The sequence below is a fragment of the Clupea harengus genome, chromosome 20, assembly GCF_900700415.2.
Source record: "Clupea harengus chromosome 20, Ch_v2.0.2, whole genome shotgun sequence".
In the NCBI taxonomy this organism is placed as follows: domain Eukaryota; kingdom Metazoa; phylum Chordata; class Actinopteri; order Clupeiformes; family Clupeidae; genus Clupea; species Clupea harengus.
This window is the reverse complement of record NC_045171.1, coordinates 25,261,304-25,279,729: the sequence shown is the minus strand read 5'-3', so window position 1 is coordinate 25,279,729 and position 18,426 is coordinate 25,261,304. Positions and strand designations below refer to the sequence as shown.

Here is an 18,426-nt window from a genome sequence, read left to right as displayed (position 1 = left end):
AAAGTACGCTCAGTGCACATTACTCAGTAGACAAATGAACTAAAGATTATTTTAAATAACACTTAGTGCATTAGTCTATTTACTGTTTCTATAAAGTCAAAAAAAAAGTATAGGCTATAAAATTACATAATATATAAATATAATATGAGTATAGACTGCAGCATAAACTATTTTCAATGTTAGAAGCACTTTGATAACATGGTTCTACACACAGCACACCATCATTCATGGCTTAAATTAAAAGATGACATTTGGGGCATCAACTGCAGTCACTTCAAATGTTTTATTATTATCATTTTAGATTCAATTTCAGAACAGCAACACAAGTCATAAAAAAACATGACCGCCTACTGTTCATTTCTTATCAAAACCCATTCCAGACTGCAAATAAAAGAAAAATAGTAAGCGGTTATGTTTCAATCTGAAACCTGGTTTTGAGAGGCCTAGCAAACTAAGAACTACATTTCCTGATTCAACATCTTGGCCGTATGTGTACACCTTTTGAAGCAGATAGGAAAAGGTGTTACACAGGCGCTTTCATATGGTATCTTTAGACGACGAAGTGTCTCATATCCTATCCAAAACCACCAAATACAAAACTAAATATCTGTCACTGTATATCTTTTTTCTTGCTTTCTGTCCTACAGCAAACCATTCTGAGTTAATTTTAGGGTAACATATTCTTGTACTGTATTTTTCTTATATGATGGACCATAACCTCTTCCAAAACTTATATAAAAAAACCTATCCAAATCACTATATAAGAACACCACAGTCTTCAAGCAGTCCATTTTTATGCATGTTGTTGTGGTTTTGACAATTACAGAGGAATTGCACTTAGATTGAGGTAGCTTGTTGTGAGATTTGGTCCAGTGGTCTCAGTTTTTCATATAATAAAAAAAAGAAATGACCACACCAAAAATACTTTGCTTATAATGTGCTGTTACCGCTACGATGTGGACGAATGGTTGGATTTTAGGGGTGGGTGCACTCCTCTTTGAAGGACACGATGGTGGTGTGGCTGCAGTGTTCTTGGGAGGACACAGTGTTGGTGAGGGGCCTCACACTGCCTCTGGTCCTTGTCTGGCTTGTAGCTGGAAGAAGGCCTGAAGAACCTGAGAAGTCAGAAAAGCTGTTGGGTCCTGGGAGTGGGAAAAGGACAGATGCACCCAGTTCAGCCTCTGATGCAAAGTTAAGCCAGTGATGCAGACACCAGAAGTGGATCAGGGCCAACCTCTGACAGGAGCAGCACATCCGAGCCCCCATCCCCATCATCACCAGTGGCAGAGAGATGGTATGGCCGAGGCGAAGAGGATGAAGTTTGCATTCTGACCTAGATGGCCTCCAGGAGTACAGCTGGACTTTAAGTGCGACTATGGACCCTTGGATATCTTCCAGTTTTACTTCAGGAAGGAAGGAAGTCGTCGAGGCGCTCCAACACAATTACAGCAGGCACACAACACAGCCCACGAGGTCGCGGAGGGGATCCAGAGGCAGTGGATGCACGCGACTGCTGATTAGATGCTCAGGTTGCTTAGTCTAGGCGTCTACATCGCTGTGTAGGTGTTGCTGAATTCCTCTTGGGAGGACAAAGTGCATGTGATGTCCTCACACTGATTCTGACCCTCGTCTGCCATGTAGCTGGGGGAAGGCCTGAAGGACCTGAAGGGTCAGAAGAGCTGTGGGGTGCTGGAAGAGGGGAGAGCACAGATGCAGATGCAGGAGTCTCTGAAGCAAAGTTAGGTGATGGGGGAGCGAAAGAGCCAGATGTGCCTCCTGCGGAGACCTCTCTGAAATGACAAAAAGTGGCAAATGTTACACAAATAGACAACCCAGCATATAGGTACCAGAAGCATGCAAGAACCAGGCAAAAAAGCAGCCATGATGCTAACAATTAATGCTAATAATGCTATTATAATAACGCTAACCTTACTTTATTTACTTTATTATTAGATGCATACAGGTACCTACAACAGACGTTGCAAAATAACAACACACAGGTTGTACTCAATGTGCCTGTGCTGTTGTGCAGCTATGAGGTTGTATAATTACATGTCCTTTAATGCCATGAGTCGAACACAAACAGAACATGGTCATTTTTACGTCAATAAAGGTAAAGGTCTGGTATTTAGCAGAGGGTGACACCACAGCAGCTATATTATGTAGACTGCATGCATAAGTTATAACATGCACCTAATGTAAGTCACTAGATCTTAGACTACTGAAAAGCAAAGTCTGAGGAATAGGTTGCATCTTAGCTAGCTACCTTAGCCACACTAGCTACTTTAGCCAGCTAGCTGGCTTGCTAGCTTTCTTGCTAATTAGCCAGGCAATGCTAAGGTAGGCAAGCTAATATTAGCCATTGGAAAAACATAATGAAATTCATGCTAACAGTATAATACATGTGTGCAGTCATAAATGTAGATATATACTTACACGTCGAGGAAACGATCTTGCCCTTCTTCGAATGCCTCTTCAGAAGAATCCAGGCTAGCTCCATCAGAATGTCCTCTTTAAGGCTCATTGTTGCTCTTAAAAAGCACATTTTCATGCGTATTGTATACGTCTCAATTCTAATTCTAATTGCGATACAAAGCAATGCGAAAACTACAAAAAACGGACATAGCTCGGACACAGCGTCATCTACAAACCAAATTGATACCACATGTATGGAAATGCAGTCTTGGCGCATGAGCGACGAGTGAATAGCCCTGTGGTTGTGCAGTTACGCAACAACCAATCACCTGTCTATTTTCTCTGAAGGTGGACAATGGGCATATCCTTTTGAACCTTTGTGTACTATGGATTAAAATAGGAGTCTGTCAGATGGTAGCAACTGGTTAGGAGAATCCACTATTTATGTATGGACTCATCTAAACCGAGAAGTGGTTATGGGTGCTACTTGCGAAGACGACCATTAAACAAGGAATATGATGTATTGGACCAAATAATAACTATACAATCTCATAGAAGACATATGTGGCTTTGATTATTCAGGTAGTCTTTGAAAAGGAAAAAAATAATTGTTGTGTTTCAGTTAACAAAAAAGTTGATAGTACAGAATATGTTTAATGCAAATATTATTCTATGGGCGTTTTGACAAATTCCGTGTGGCATTCTGAAAATGGAATGAAACTTTGTAGTTCGAAAAAACAGAGCGTTCAATCTCTCTACGAAGTAATGCACTATTTTTACACAAATAGCCATGTTGAAATTGTGTTTGTTTCAATTAAGAATTTGATGAAAGTGAGGATGATGAATACTGTGCAAGCAATTTTGTTGAATGGCTATTATCTGCAATTCTTCCATCAGCAGCTGTTAAACTTTCCCAAAACATCCTCAGCCATTTTTTTCCAGTTAGACTAACGTCACACAGTCTCTTTGTCGGAACACTTTGGGTTGTATGACACTCCGAAAAACCGAACGACAGTTCCAACTGCATTGTGAAATTACAAAAAGTTTGAAAGTGCCAGAGTATGCTGGAAGCGCTTGGAGTGGCCGTTTACAAACACACCCTATGTTGTAGAATGCATGGCAATAGGCTGTTCTGAGAAGAGAGAGAAGGCGAAGGCTACCACTCCAGAAACAGAACAAATAAATTGTGTGCAAAACTTAAATATCTCTCTTTCAAAGTTGTCAGCCACACGGCCCCCAAACTTTCAAAGAACCTAGCACTAGCCTACCATAGGTGCAAATCACAAATGAGAATTATACTTATGGGCTCAGGAGAAAATAGGAAGAAAGAATAGGAAGGAACAGAGGTTTCATTTCAAAACTTTGATAGCATTATCTTGAGAAATAGGTCCTGTGTACAGTAACTACATTTCAAACGTTAAATAACGTTACATATAAGCTTCAGACCATAACATTGGATTGGATTGTCGGGCAATCCACATTATACGTCAACCGATGTCTGTGCTGGACACGTTGAAATGCAGAGAAAGCCCAAATGATCATTCATACAAAAGCATTAGGCACCAGCAGCTATTCGTTCCCACTTATCCAAAATACCACATCATCCACACATCTTACCTCCACCTTGATGACAATTGTTATGTATACGGACGTCCCCTACCTTCACATTGAACTGCCTAGGTTATTATGCATTTGTACCTTTATTAGCTGGCGAGTTGATAGTGCGAACAACATTAACGTTACGAACAACTGCCTCGGTGCGCTTCAATCCAGTACCACTAAACCTAAATTTGAGAGCAACGTTTACGACACAGAAACACATCGGTGAGCGATACATTAACGTAACTTGTAGGCAGGTTGAGTTAAAACATTCCTTCCTGTTACCCTCCAACTGCAACAAGTAGTATTGCCAGTTGTCTGACTAGCTATAGCAAATTCGTTCCTCGTTGTGGGGCTCGGCTAAGTGTTAAGCTAACGATATCGCTACTGACATTTCAGCGCCTTTGGCTTAGCTTTGTGGCAGGGTACTAACTAACGTTAGCTAGCTAGCTAGACTTGGGCGTCATGCAAAGCAGGAGACAAATTAAGAATAACATTACAGATGAAGTGCCTAAGGGGGTCGAAATGTTAATGTGTGAAAATGTTTTCAGCGCTCACAGGCGTACGTTCTGTCAGCTCAAGCAGCTTAGTAGATATCAAAAACAAGACAAGCCAAGCGAAAATGCCGTGTTAGCTTACTTCGGCAACGTTAGCTGATGAATTAACGTTAGCCAAGCTTCCTAGCCTGTCGTTCTAAGTTTCAGTGAGTAAAGCTAGAAATACAGACTGTAGTTAAGTCGTCAAAACACAGCTAGCTGTTCCCTAGCACCAACTAAATTATTGTGCATTTGGACCCGACACGATGGGAGACAGTCCCTCCATTTCCGTGAGGCATAACACTATTTGTAAGTTCATTCACATAAACTTGACCGGCTGGCTAACCAGCAAGGCCAACGAGCAAATACGGTAGCTAGGTAGCGATCCATTAGCTAGCTAGCTACATTCCTCACCTCGTTGGTAGTTCGATAACATTAGCTAACACAAGTTAGGCTACTGTTACAAGGTCTATATCGCCGTACCTAAGTTACTGCTAACATACAGGTGACACTTCCAGTTGACGTGAAGGGGAAAATACGCTAGAATACGGTGCAATAAACTCCAAATCAAAGTATTTTAGACTTAAACATAGTGAGTAATATCAGCTAACGAATGAGTGATTTTGGCCAGCTATCCTGGTTAGCTCTATTGTGCTGCGGGTATGCGGTGACGTTATGAACGTTAGTGGGTAGATAGCAATGCTAGCGGTAGGGTACGCTAGCTAATGTTAGCTATATTGTGTTCACATTTCAAAACAGATTCAGAACTTTCTATTCCTGCTCAGGCTTAAGTAATGTGTTGAGTGTCTGAAACACTTAAATCCAATATACGTAATCTTGCGGCACTATTTACCTAGAAAACTCCGGGTAGTGACGGGACTATGCAGTTACGGACGTCTGGAATCTCCCCCTCTTTCGATTGCCATGGAATCTGAGAAAGAGGAAGTACAAAGTTTGAAGGAAGCAAGGGGTTCACCAATGGCTGTCAAGTCAAACAAGTCAGTAGAACTTCATGGCCATTGATGGTCAAAATTTGTCTGTCGCCCCCAGCTGTCAAGGAGCTGAAACTCTGGGTGATTCTCATTTCCATTATTACAGTGTATGAAAAGCAATGTTACCTGCGCTTATATGAAGGCTCCCTTTGTCTCTGTCCCTGTCAACAGTGGCGGTTCTAGACCATTTTTACTAGGGGGGCCAGTGTTTAACCAGAGGGGCACATACAAATTATAAGATTTTTTTTAACCAATAGTAGCTAGGTAGTCATATATAATAATATATAGTAATAATATAATAATAATAATAATAATATTATAATAGTATTGTTTTCTGTTTATAGTTTCTTCAAATTTAAACTTTTTAATTCTGGTGGTTGGTTAGCTGGCGAACAGTCATGACAACGAACATATCATCATACAAAATTGCCCCACCAGAAATTTCGGGCTAAAATCGCCACTGCTATTCACACTAAAATCTAAGCATGTGCTTTTTTTATGTGATGTCTCCTTTAGGATTTGTTTTGGCCAGGGACATGTGTACGGGGGCACGGGCCACCCCAGGCCACCGTGTAGAACCGTCACTGCCTGTCAATGAAGGCCTAACTGTATAACTAGGAGATAACAGGTACCTTCCATACTCTACTCGTTTTTCATTCTATCTCTGTATCTTTCTTTCTTGCTATCTATCTATCTCTCTACAACTACTCATGCACTCCATCTCCTTGTATTACTCAATTTTCTGGGTGAAACAACGGATTCCAGAACATGCTCATCGGGCACCCCATGTTATTCGGATGTGGGCGACTTGACTTGGTGAAGATGGAGAACAGTGCAGGAGATGGTGGCTTTCGTATACAAATATATATATATATATTTATTTACAGGGGAGTCTCTGAAACAAAAGAAACAATCATAAATCAAAACACAAACAGTACCAACAAAATCTTGGCACAAACTCTAAGCACAATATCTGGGCACAATATATATGCACAAACTAGTTGCAAACGAGGCACAATTTGTGAGTACAAACTCAGCACAATACCTGTGCACAAACTAGGCACCATATCTGAGCACAAACTAGGCAAACAAAGTTCAATCATCTAAACACAGATTTGCACTTAACCTCACACCAGGAAGTGTTAAACCTTCTTGCCTCTCCCCTCATGAAATGAGGAACCCTTTAAATAGGGCAGCCCATATGGGGTTTGTTGTAATGTAAGTTGAACAAAAATGGTCAAACGATGTGCATGGGGTAGATGCAACACTGATACGAGGTATCATGAGAGGATAGGCAATGGGGTATATTTTATCCCTTTTCCCAAACCAAAACAAGACAGGGCCAAATGTCTCCGGTGGATTAAGCTATGTGGCAGACAGCACAGTCAACTCTACGTTCATTAGCTATCTGCCATACTCTTGTTAGGTTGGAATATTCCTCTGCTAAAGCAATCAACTCAGCCTACATGATCATAGGCATACTCATTATTCACATTATTCATAGTTTTCAGTCACGTGACTACAATTGGCAGCTGGCGGGCAAAAAGAACAGCGAAAATGGCGACAAACAGTGGACAACTTCGAGCAGTGCCGCCTACTCAACTACGATCGCCATCAACCACAGACCATACCACTATAGCCAGACAGAGATATTTAGAAAAAAATAAAATTTTAGGAACTTGTTATCCATTTACTGCACCCGCTGACATTTTTATTTCTTTAACCTCGACGAAGTCCCTGCCTGAGCTCCAGTGTGGAGATATTTACATCTATCTAATAGAAAATCCGTCCCCCTACACATCTCAAAAACTGAAAGCCTACAAAAGCACAGATGGTTATTTAATTTTCAGAAGTGGATGGGTTCACAACGCTGTCGTCTGGAAGGTGAAAACAAAAAAACATCTTCATAATCAGAGCAAAGATGAGTGCCATTTAATAGCGAGCTACCAGCTAGCGAGCTACCTGCTGTTAGCTAGCAGCCTTTAGCCTACCCAAGCCTGTTCTTTATCATTTGACACAATTTCCTGGTTTAAACTTGTAAGAACACCTGGTCTGGCGAATGACAACTTAAATTATCTTCCAATATATTTTCTACTGGCATTATAGTATTACCAGTTGCATGACAAAATACACTAGCCTAGCCTACTTGCTTAGGTACTTGTGCAATCTCAGAGCAGAAGCCGGGTAATCCAATTTGAATCGTGTTGATGCTTTGTTTCTTGACTTTATTACTTGATCTATTCCCGTTTTAGGTAGTTATTCTGATAAATGAGGCGACCAGAACAGGGTGATTGCTTTTATTGCCAGCTTCAAAAGTAAGGCTACTTTACTGTGTGTCCGAGAAAAGTTGACCCAGAAGACGTCTACAATCAGCCGGCAGCAACGTGGGCAGGTTTTAAATGCGATAAAAACAAAATCCGGGCTTGTCTCCTCGCCGATTTGAACAGCCAACCGAGCAACATCTGTCTAGCATTTTACTAGCCTACCTAAGTCAGACAATGTTAAAGCGGAGATATTAAATTATCTTGAATGAAAGGTGGTCGGTTCCTGTATAAACTCCAGTGTTAGACAGCTGTGGAATGTTTTTTTTTTTGCCCGCCAGCTGGTCATTCTGACGTCACCTGAAAACTATCAATTGTCATTGACAGTACCGGCTTACTTTCACCACTGATGTTATGCTAGGCTTAGGCAAATTATCTCCGGTTAAAACTAGCTAACGTTAACGTGGGGGAGTCAAAGTCTTTCTCCAGCTCTTGTAGGCCAACATGAGTCCCTGTCCACTCTAGTGGCATGGTGAGAAGGGAGGGGGGATTTCACCTTCTCACACACTGTCACATGAAAGTTTAACATTTCATTTTTTTGCACAGTTCAAATGATCCGACTACCAGCAGCAGCTTTACCTCCAACACCACCATCATCAACATTCACACCATGAGCCTACATCTCTGGCCCAGGTAAACATCACTTGCATTCTCAGCAATGATTTAAAACTATTACAGTGTACAGGTTTATTGTTATAATATTCTACAGCGTGTTGCTTTTTAAATTCTTCGTTTAGGTTAAAAAATCAACTGTCTAGTGATGGCAGGAAGATAGGTGCCAGTTTTCAGGTGGATGAACTCTCTATGCTGAAGTTGTTCATTGAGGCCTGATCTGTTCAATTCTGCAGACCTGTGAAAACTAAAGGCGGGCGCATACTTCTGCAACAGCGGCTGTGGTTGTGTAAATTGTTGTTTAATTGTTGTGTAAATGTAGTCGTTTCAATTCATGGTTCCTAAAAGGGTTGCGCGTGTTGCAAAGCAATTCACCGCCAGAACAATAGGTGGAGTAACGTTTTTTGTCGAAGACGACCTAGAGAACGACGTCTTTGTGTGTGAAAGTCGTTGGTTTGTTTATTTACCAGGTCTTGTTGTACACACACACAGTGAATGATGGCAACCGAGATCATTGGGGTTGTAAAAATGTTCATATCTCCTCACCTCTTCCAACTGGACCCGACCAGCCAGGCCGTCTTCGACAAATATTTAGAAATCATACTAGGGCTCAGGTCAGCCATCAGCACGATAAGGCATTGAACATTTCATATTTAAAATATCTTAATTAGAAGTGAAGTCAACATGTCTGATTCACATGATGTAGAAGTTCGTTTATTGACACATATTTTAAGGACAGCCACAGCGCTTTAAAATTACGTGTTTATAAGTTACATACAAAAGTGAAAGATAAAAGGCGAGAGAATCGCCAGGTGTACCTTCTCATTATGTAGGCTATGTGTGTTTGTAATACAATGGTGTGGGCCGCAAGTTAACTCCACTTCACAGGTACACCTGGCAATTCTCTCGCCTTCTATCTTTCACCTTCGAATAATTTAACTTATAAACATGTCGTTTTAAAGCGCTGTGGCCGTCCTTAAAAGATGTATTCACACATGTATTCATAACATCAAGCCTTTCGCCCACTACACTTTCATGCTCCGGTAAGATTTTTGCCTTTGTCCTGCTGCAATAAATATGCTTACTTCACTCAAAATAAAACCTACAGTTCTGGCGTTGAATTGCTTTGCAACACGCACAATCCTTGGGGAACCATTTATATATCTGCAAAGAAATCACATAAATTGCAACATACTACATTCTCAGAGGATGACATTCAAAAAACGTTTACTGCGTCTGTTTGGAGAGAACGCGCGCTAATTCACCGAACAAATACTTTCATATTCATTTTTCACCACTTCATGTCATCCATTCATATCGATCAATACTACCTAATACAACTTTAACTGTGATGTGTTTTTGTTTCATTTCGCAACTTATTTACTGTATAATCCAAGACAGCAGGTGCCCGTTTGTAAATATTCCACATTTGATGTAGGCTACTGTCAAATCAGAAAGAAAATCAGCTGTCACTCTATTACCTGACCAATAGGCTACCTTTCAAACTCGGCGATATTCACAACTAATTTGTCCTTCATTCCACCTAATATGATTAAACGGCATATATTATTGCACCCGTGAGGCAAGCGACAGTTTTGTTCTGTTATCTGCCCTCTCTATACTGATTACTGACCAACCAAGCATGTCAATTTTCTTTTAGGTTGATTTTTTGGTGGATCAGCTGTCTTTTTTGCTACTTGTAGCCTACTGAATCGCCAACCTTTGTATTTTGTGTGTATCCTAACGTCAATATTGGCCTTTCACCCACTTTCCGGCTCCGGTAAAAGTCCGGTAAGTTGTCCCGCTGCAATTAATTCGCCGACGTCAATCAAAATGTTCGCACTATGATTCCAGGTCACATTTTCATCCCGGTCCCCCATCTAATGTTAATACAGTGTTGTAGGATATAATGGTCTTGCTCCTATAATGTATAATGTATAATGGAGCAACAGGTTACAGGGTGGATGGGGCAGAGAAAGAAAGAGAGCGCCAGATAACCGAACACAACTCTACTCACGCTTGCCTCACGAGTGCAATACCAAACTTCATCATATTTGATAGAATGAAGGACACATTAGTTGTGAATACTATTACCGAGTTTGAAAGGTATTGGTCAGATAATAGCCGGGTGACAGCTTATTTGACAGTAGCCTACTGCTGTGTGTTTTAAGCAAATGAAATGTGGAATGTTTACAAACGGGCACCTGCTATCGTTGATTATACAGTAAATAAGTTGCGAAATGAAACAAAAACACATCACAGTTAAAGTTGTATGTCAACACAGTGGCATACCACATAACTATCGTCGGACAATAGCCTCTGAGAAGGTAGTATGTTGCAATTTATGTGGATTTGTGGACACCCTTCACGTCTTATCTTTAATCCTCCGATTCATGCATTCATTTATCATCTGAAATATCACGGTATGTCGAAACAAACCTTTGATCTAAACAGAATATTCAGTATGGAATGGGAATAGATCAGAGCAGTATCTTTTACGGCGTTTGACAAATATGCCCCGATTGTTGTGCAAGTGCAGTCTCCTGCAAATGGGATAGTAGCCTATTCTCCCCATGAATTTGCGGTCATTTGAACGTCCTCCTTATACGTGTTTAAGGAGGGGTTGTAAATGTGCTCATATCTTCGGACCTCTTCTGTTATGTTTGTTCATAATCAACAAGAATAAGTTTGTGAGACAGTCTGCAGGATATTCATAAAAAAAAACGTGTCATTAGTATGAACAGTTGAGACATTGACTCCGTTGGGCTCCGGTGGGTTTGGACAATATATTTGAATGGCTGTCGGGCTCGATCACTATTCTGTCAGACGCGGGCGGGCTCGGACAGAAAAATTGGCCTGATCCACATTCCATCGGACACACACTATTCTGGTTTATTCATGATTCAAATTCTTCTTGGGTTTAACTTGGCTTTTAAAAAGTGCGGTATTATGCTATGAAAACCGGAAATGTGAGACTCCAGAAAGGATGTAGTCATCAGACCAGCAGACCAATCACAGCCTTGCAGGCTTGTGTAGGCTTGTGTAGATTTTTGACGCGTGGACGCACGCAAGGTGTGAAAAAGCTTGCAAGGGGCTTGCAAGGGGTGAAAAAGCTTGTGTATCTGTGCGTTTCTCTGAAAACGCTGAAGTATGAATCAGGCTTAACAAAGCACTTTTTTAAGAAGTCTTTGTTTCAATATTTATGATGTTGCACAACCATCATTTGTGATATATAGGGATAATGTCAGGGACTTCAGGCGAGACACAGACTTTTCCGGTAGCGGGGTTTATTCAGAGGCAGTATTGAATTAAACACAAATGTGTTTCTGTTATTTAGCACAGCCCCACTGATTGGAATGGGGTGGTCAAAAGAATAGAAACGTGTGTCAGCACAACGCAATACAATTCAACAGCACTTCAGACTGCAGACTCCATAATGAACGCACAGTTTAATCAACAGCTTTCTAAATTAGTTTAAGCCAATACAGAATATCAGAACCTTCATAAAGCAAATATTTATTGCAGGACTAGTGTATTAGAGTAAACTACTTTCAGCTCAGTGTTCCGCAAAACTGGCAACTGAGTGTATTGTAGTTCTCTCCTCCTTTGCCCTTTGAAAGACAAGCAACACTATTATGCTGAAGCACAGCGTGTACCTGTCACGCTGGCACTGAGCCCTACTCCTGCCACGCCCCCTCTGGATTCAACTCACCTGCCTACATAAATGTAAGGGATAATGTATTATCCGGCGGTCATTATCCAAAAATACAGTTTCGTACTGAATTTCGGATTTATTTTTGGATAATGACAGAAGACATTCCTCCAAAATACCTCTTTAATGATTTTGTTGCCGTTTCGTGATTTCCGCTAAGAAAAAATAGTTCTTCAAGCAAATAGAACTCTTAAGTTTCAGGTGTTGCGTAGCAACCCATTACTTGCTGACTTCAAATCAGTCTGTTACGTTAAATGACCGGACTACTTGCGGAATGATATGAAAGATGAGAATTAAGAAAGCACAAAACCCGTTGCCAATCACCTGCGAACGTTGGGATGTCCCATTCAAATCAACGGTACTTTTTGGAACATTCTGAAGAGCCGTGTAATAAATATGTATTTATGTCTATGGTTGGGGTGGTGGTGAACGTTCCAATTTAACCGTTGAATTAAGCTAACCTTACTGTGGGGTTTGCAGCTGGGTGAAAGGACAAGGCCTTTCATAAAAGGAAAAAAATGACGACGCCAAGGGCTTTAATAATCCTTTTTCTAATCGCATCGGCTGTCCAATTACGGGCCAATGAACACGGTAAAGTTATTTTTGAGCTACTGTTAGTTAAGATATCGTTAGCTCCTATTACTATTACCTACTGTTACTGTTATTACTGTTAGCTAGTAAACGTTAACAACTAAAAAATGAGTTGCTGCCATTTCGGGTAATTTACAGTCGGATTTATCATGCATACATTTATCATCAATCAAGTATGTTGTTTTTAGGAGAAAATGATATATATCACGTTACAGTAACTTCAATGACCGAAGGCAGATCGCGGTAACATGACGTTATAGGTATTATTCGACAGTAAAGATTTAAACTTCATAAAATACATATAATATCTATGTTCTCGAAAGAGGACATAAAGTAAAAAAAAATAATAATAATTCGTCCCATGATTACATAAAGTAGCTCATAAACATAATCGTTAACGGGCCCGTTTTGTAATGAATGTCAATTTGAAGAGGGAGAGAGGTCTCGGACGTGTGTCGGTTGAAAAACGGTATGACCCACACTAATCCTCGTCGTGAAATCGAATTCGTTCAGTTCGTTCCATGACGGTTTGTACACACAGAAATAAATCGCTGTCTAGTACATATACATATATACATGTACACATGTATATATGTCTATGGTCTAGTACACCCTGTACAACTGTAATTTGTTGCACACATTCAAGTTAAATAGCTCGTTTATCCGCTTTTGCTACGCATGCGCTCAACCCAGTTTGTGAGGGATTGCGCAATCTGAGATGAGGCACAGCTCGTCGCTGCCTCACTGTCTCCTGTCTGTTTGACCAGGACATGCTCAAATTCAGCGATTTAGATTATAAAAAACGATTGGAATCATGCAGAAATTACATTTATAGCAGAGATCAGTAGAGAAATATTAATATTTATTTTATTTTATCATTATTTGTTTTTTACTTTTCATGATGACAGGTGAGGCCCTGCCTCCCCTGATCGCCCGTCCGACGTCCCTGATGTAAATATTAGGGCTGTCAATCGATTAAAAAAAATTACCTAATTAATCGCACATTTTAAAATTAATGAATCGCGATTAAAAGTTTTTTTTTCTTCTTAAGACTAAATCTTATAAACAAACAAGTAATCACTTCAGACAGCGTGTATTTTAGACACTGTTGTTTAATTGTATTTTTTTTTTAACACAATGGTGCCCCTCGACGGTAAATCGTAAGAATTTCCCCTGAAGCAATTCGAATCACTTCAATCAGCCCACCCACTGTCCTCAACTATGTTGATGGGCCGACAGTCACTGGCAACCCAAATGGTAACCTTTTCACGGACTGGTCTAGTTATTTTCCTAGAGAAGTCGTGGAGTATGGGTTGGCGATCATCTAACCTGGGACTGCTTTCTGTCGGGTGCTTTGCATTAGGTGATAGCTAAATTCAGCCTGACAAATACTACATACAACTTTAGTTTTGTCGATTGTTCCATCATTTTGGTTCTTAAACAGAGACTTTCCGCCCAACAATCCCTCAGCTCTCTCCATCTTCAACTACCGCAGTGGTTCTCAAACTTTTTCTGTCATTCCCCACTTTGAAAAAGGGGGGCTATTCAAGCCCCACCTGTCCCTCATCGCTCCCATAAAATGGTAGGCCAAGCCCCCTATTTACGGGCTACATTGCCCGAGGGGACACAGGTTCAAGTCTGGCCTGATGTAATTTCCCAATCCTCTCCCCACCTCTTCTCCGCCTCGCTTCCTGTCATAATCTCATGTCCTATCCAAATAAAGGCATTTAATTGCGTTAATAGCGTTAAAATATTTTATTGCGTTAATCGCGGCCGCGTTAATCGCATAGATTAACGCGTTAACGTTGACAGCCCTACTATTCATATGATAAGGGTATGGTAATTCAGTGGTCACTATTGGGTCATGATGTGGAAAAAAAACTGTGGGGGGTACGGGGCCACAAAGACATTCCAGGGCCATTACGTAATGGCTATTGGCTTTGACCAAGGTGTCCCAGGTTTGTTATGTTTTTGTAGGTCTTATGTTTTTGTAAGGGTTTGTTTAGATTTGATTTAAATAAAAAAATATTTGACTACATTCCTTCACTCTCATGTTATTATATATGAGGTCTTCTAGAACATAATCATACATGCCACTTTTGCCTCAATGTTTTTAGTTAGGTGAAATATACAAAAATATCAAGGCATGGCAGACTACCTAAAAAAAAAACAGGCTCGGACTCAGTAGTGTTAGGTTAACTGCGTTGGTGTTGTAAGAACAGCAGTAAGCTATGGTGAGCTTCTGCTCACCTTGAGATATAATCGGTCTAAAGTCTATGTGGAGACATACATTTAATTGAACAGAATCGAATTACGGGGTCTCTCAAGCAGTTACTTAACTACCATTAATACTAGGTGTTATTTTGACAATTTTTCAAAACCCCAAAATGTCAAAATGATGACAGTCACTCCCACACTCTGTAAATTCTGTTTTCCTCTTTTCAACAATGTAAATACTATATATTGGATTGTGTGATATGGTATACTTTTGTGTGTGTGCGCGATGTAAGAAGATCTCAGAATCAGAATCTCAGACTTGCATAGACTAGCAATCATAGGATGTCATTGATTCAACATTAACCATAGCTAGTTAGCTTATTGTATTCCAAGCTACATTAAGGGGTTGTAGTTAAGCAATTATTTGTCTTTTAGAGAGCACTGAAGGTATTCTGGAGACTGGAAATATCGAAACAACACCAGAGTTTGATCAAGCTATTTCCAAAGGAGATCTCCTCAAAAGGATTCGTGACCTGCAGATGGAGCGTGCTGAAGACGTACAGTACATTTTCCTTACTCCTAAATCACAACGAATGAATATCAGTTTATCATATTTTTAAAATACATTTATAATACTTAATCCTTATTTAATAAATAGTTGTTTTTAATACTTTTAAGTTATAAACTTAAGTTAATTTAATATTTTCAGCACCGCTTCTGTGGTCATATGGAGTGACAGACCATGCCAGATTTGTTGTCTCTCAAAATGAAGTAGTTTGATACTTTCCGTTGAAAGCACACAGCATAATGATTTTTAAACATTCATTATTTTTAATGAAGTACATTTTGTTTTCACAAGGTTTGATATTTTATTAACTTTAAAATGTTTTTTAAATATGTGTATGTGCCCACTGTAAAAGATAATATTATAATGCATTTCAATGCATTTACAGTAATTGAATACACCCCTTGAAAATGTCATTTGTAAAAATTATGCTACTTTCCACACAATATTAAAATTAATGACACAATGACAGTCACAAATAGTGATGTAATAGTTAATCTGCTATATTCAGGTATTAAATGTCCACCCTAATACTACAAATATTTTATCTTTTAAGGTAATAGTTTATAATCCATCAACATTTGTTCCTGCATTATTCCAATACAGAAGTAAAAATGCTAAGTAATTCCTTGTGCCATTGATCTTTTTGGGTCCAAACTTTTATTAAGGACAATATACAATCTAAATTAGAAGATGTTAGAACGCTAAGTCCAGCAACCGCTAAACGGCTTTACAAAGGAATCTTATGAGGCAAGCCAGCACGTGTGGCTGTTTGTAAAGTCATTGTATTACCTGTCCTGATCTTCCGGTCTTTGACGTGGCACAGGATCTGAATGGGTTGCTACAGTCACTTTCTACAGAAACTGAAACTCAAAGTCATTTTCTACAGTTTATTTACAGTTATTGAAGTAAACAGACACAGGTCTATCTATCCCTGTTGGGATCATCTCCATGTTGTCAGACACTTACAACAACATTAGGAGCCTGTCAGTGGTTAAAACAAGTGGTTTCAATTGATGCAGATGCTCGCCCCATGGAATTACATTGTGTAGCCGTTTCAAGGTTGCAGGTTATAGCATTCTAACTGGACCGATTTATATAGTTTTTGTCCCTAGTAAAAATGTGGACCTAAAAAGATTGGAAAATACGGCCCAGTTTTAAAAAAATCCAAAACTTTCCTTTAAGTCAGTGGTTCTCACATCTTTTTCTGTCATTCCCCACTTTGAACAAGGGGGCCTTTTCAAGCCCCACCTGTCCCTCATCGCTCCAATAAAATGGAAGGCCAAGCTTAAAATTGTCAAATTTATTGAAATAACGATAAGTTCTAAATCCTCAAATGGGTTCCAAAAATAAAGAAAAAGGGCCTACTATGCAATTGCGTTATCAATGGTAGGCCAAGCTTAAAATCTCCCGTGTACGTCACTTTGGATGAAAGCATAAATGACTAAATGTAATTTAATGTAAAATTGTCAAATTCATTGAAATTTACAATTTTCTTTTAGGTTGATTTTTGGGTGGATAAGCTGTCTTTTTCGCCACTGGTACTGAATCGCCAACCTTTGTATTTTGTGTCACAATGTGCGCCTATCGCCCACTACACTTTCATGCTGCGGCAAAGTTTCTTTTCATTGTCTCACTGCAGTTGACCTATCACTAAGTCCCGCCCCTCGAACGCAGACGAGCCAATGGCAGTTTAGTAACAGCTGCACTCGGACATCTTGAGTTTACACCTCCATAAAGTAGCATTAGAAACCGTGATTCTTCTCTTGTTTTGGGGGGTTTGTTGTAATGTAAGTTGAACAAAAATGGTCAAACGATGTGCATGGGGTAGATGCAACACTGATACGAGGTATCATGAGAGGATAGGCAATGGGGTATATGTTATCCCTTTTCCCAAACCAAAACAAGACAGGGCCAAATGTCTCCGGTGGATTAAGCTGTGTGGCAGACCACACAGTCAACTCTACGTTCATTAGCTATCTGCCCAGGGGCGGCGCCAGGGGGGGGCTAGGGGGTGCTATAGCTCCCCCTGGATTAGCCATAGCACCCCCATAGCACCCCCAAGAAAATAATGGTTTATTTATTATTGTTATTTATTTTAATTCTGCGTTCTTCATTTAATTTATTGTGTGATAATAATATTTCAATCACAAAAGAAAATAATAACAGATTGAAATGAACAGATTGTTCACGTAGCACGACAGAGACACGTCGCATGCGTGAACGTTGACGTTTCCTGACGATTGAAGGAGAAAGAGAGCTAGTGCACTGTCAAAGTCAAGCGGTAGTATCAACAAATTCACAATAATGGATCGGTTTTTGATACCCAAAATTCTACGAGTAGAAGAATCATGTGACGTTGAAGAAGAAGAAGAAATGCAAGGGGTATCTGAATCTGATTTAGAAGAAGAGGAATGTCGTGGTCAAAGAGATCAATCCTACACCTCTACTGAGGGTGCTAGCCATGCTACACCTGGTCTGCTGGGTTGCCCGGATTTTGCTTTTCCAGCATAGTTTTGTTTGCATTTTTGCCTGTTCTTTAAGAGTTGTATTGTACAATGATACAATGATCTAGCTCTGATTATTGTGGTTTTGAGTGCCTACTGTTTTGTTTCATTCACTTTTAAAAGGGGCCTGCATCTTTACACCGTTTAAGATTTAAGGTGGAACGGTCTTGTTAGATGTGTAACATTAATGAATGCGGTCTCTTTTTGGGATTTTTCGGGATCCGCCTTAAAAAATCTGAGATTCTAGCCTAGGACGAGCAGTCTGTCTGTGCTAGCCAGTTATACATAAGCTTCTATGTTTTTATTGATTGTGACCTGAAATAATATATACTTTTTGAAAGCATTTCTGACTCTTTGAC

At 39.9% G+C, this 18,426-nt stretch overlaps 1 protein-coding gene across 3 annotated transcripts in view; it reads right to left on the bottom strand.

The window, feature by feature from the left end:
- Positions 1–5,520, bottom strand: part of LOC105906715 (C-terminal binding protein 1) — a 41,267-nt gene extending 35,747 nt beyond the window's left edge. For 2 of the 3 annotated variants that reach the window (XM_012834905.3, XM_031558074.2), the window contains exon 1: positions 5,404–5,519. The gene's annotated coding sequence lies outside the window, so the exon portion shown is untranslated. Of the gene's footprint in view, positions 1–5,403 lie in introns of all 3 variants that reach the window. The other variant, XM_012834906.3, reaches the window with a different exon arrangement.
- Between the last annotated feature and the right edge of the window lie 12,906 nt (positions 5,521–18,426).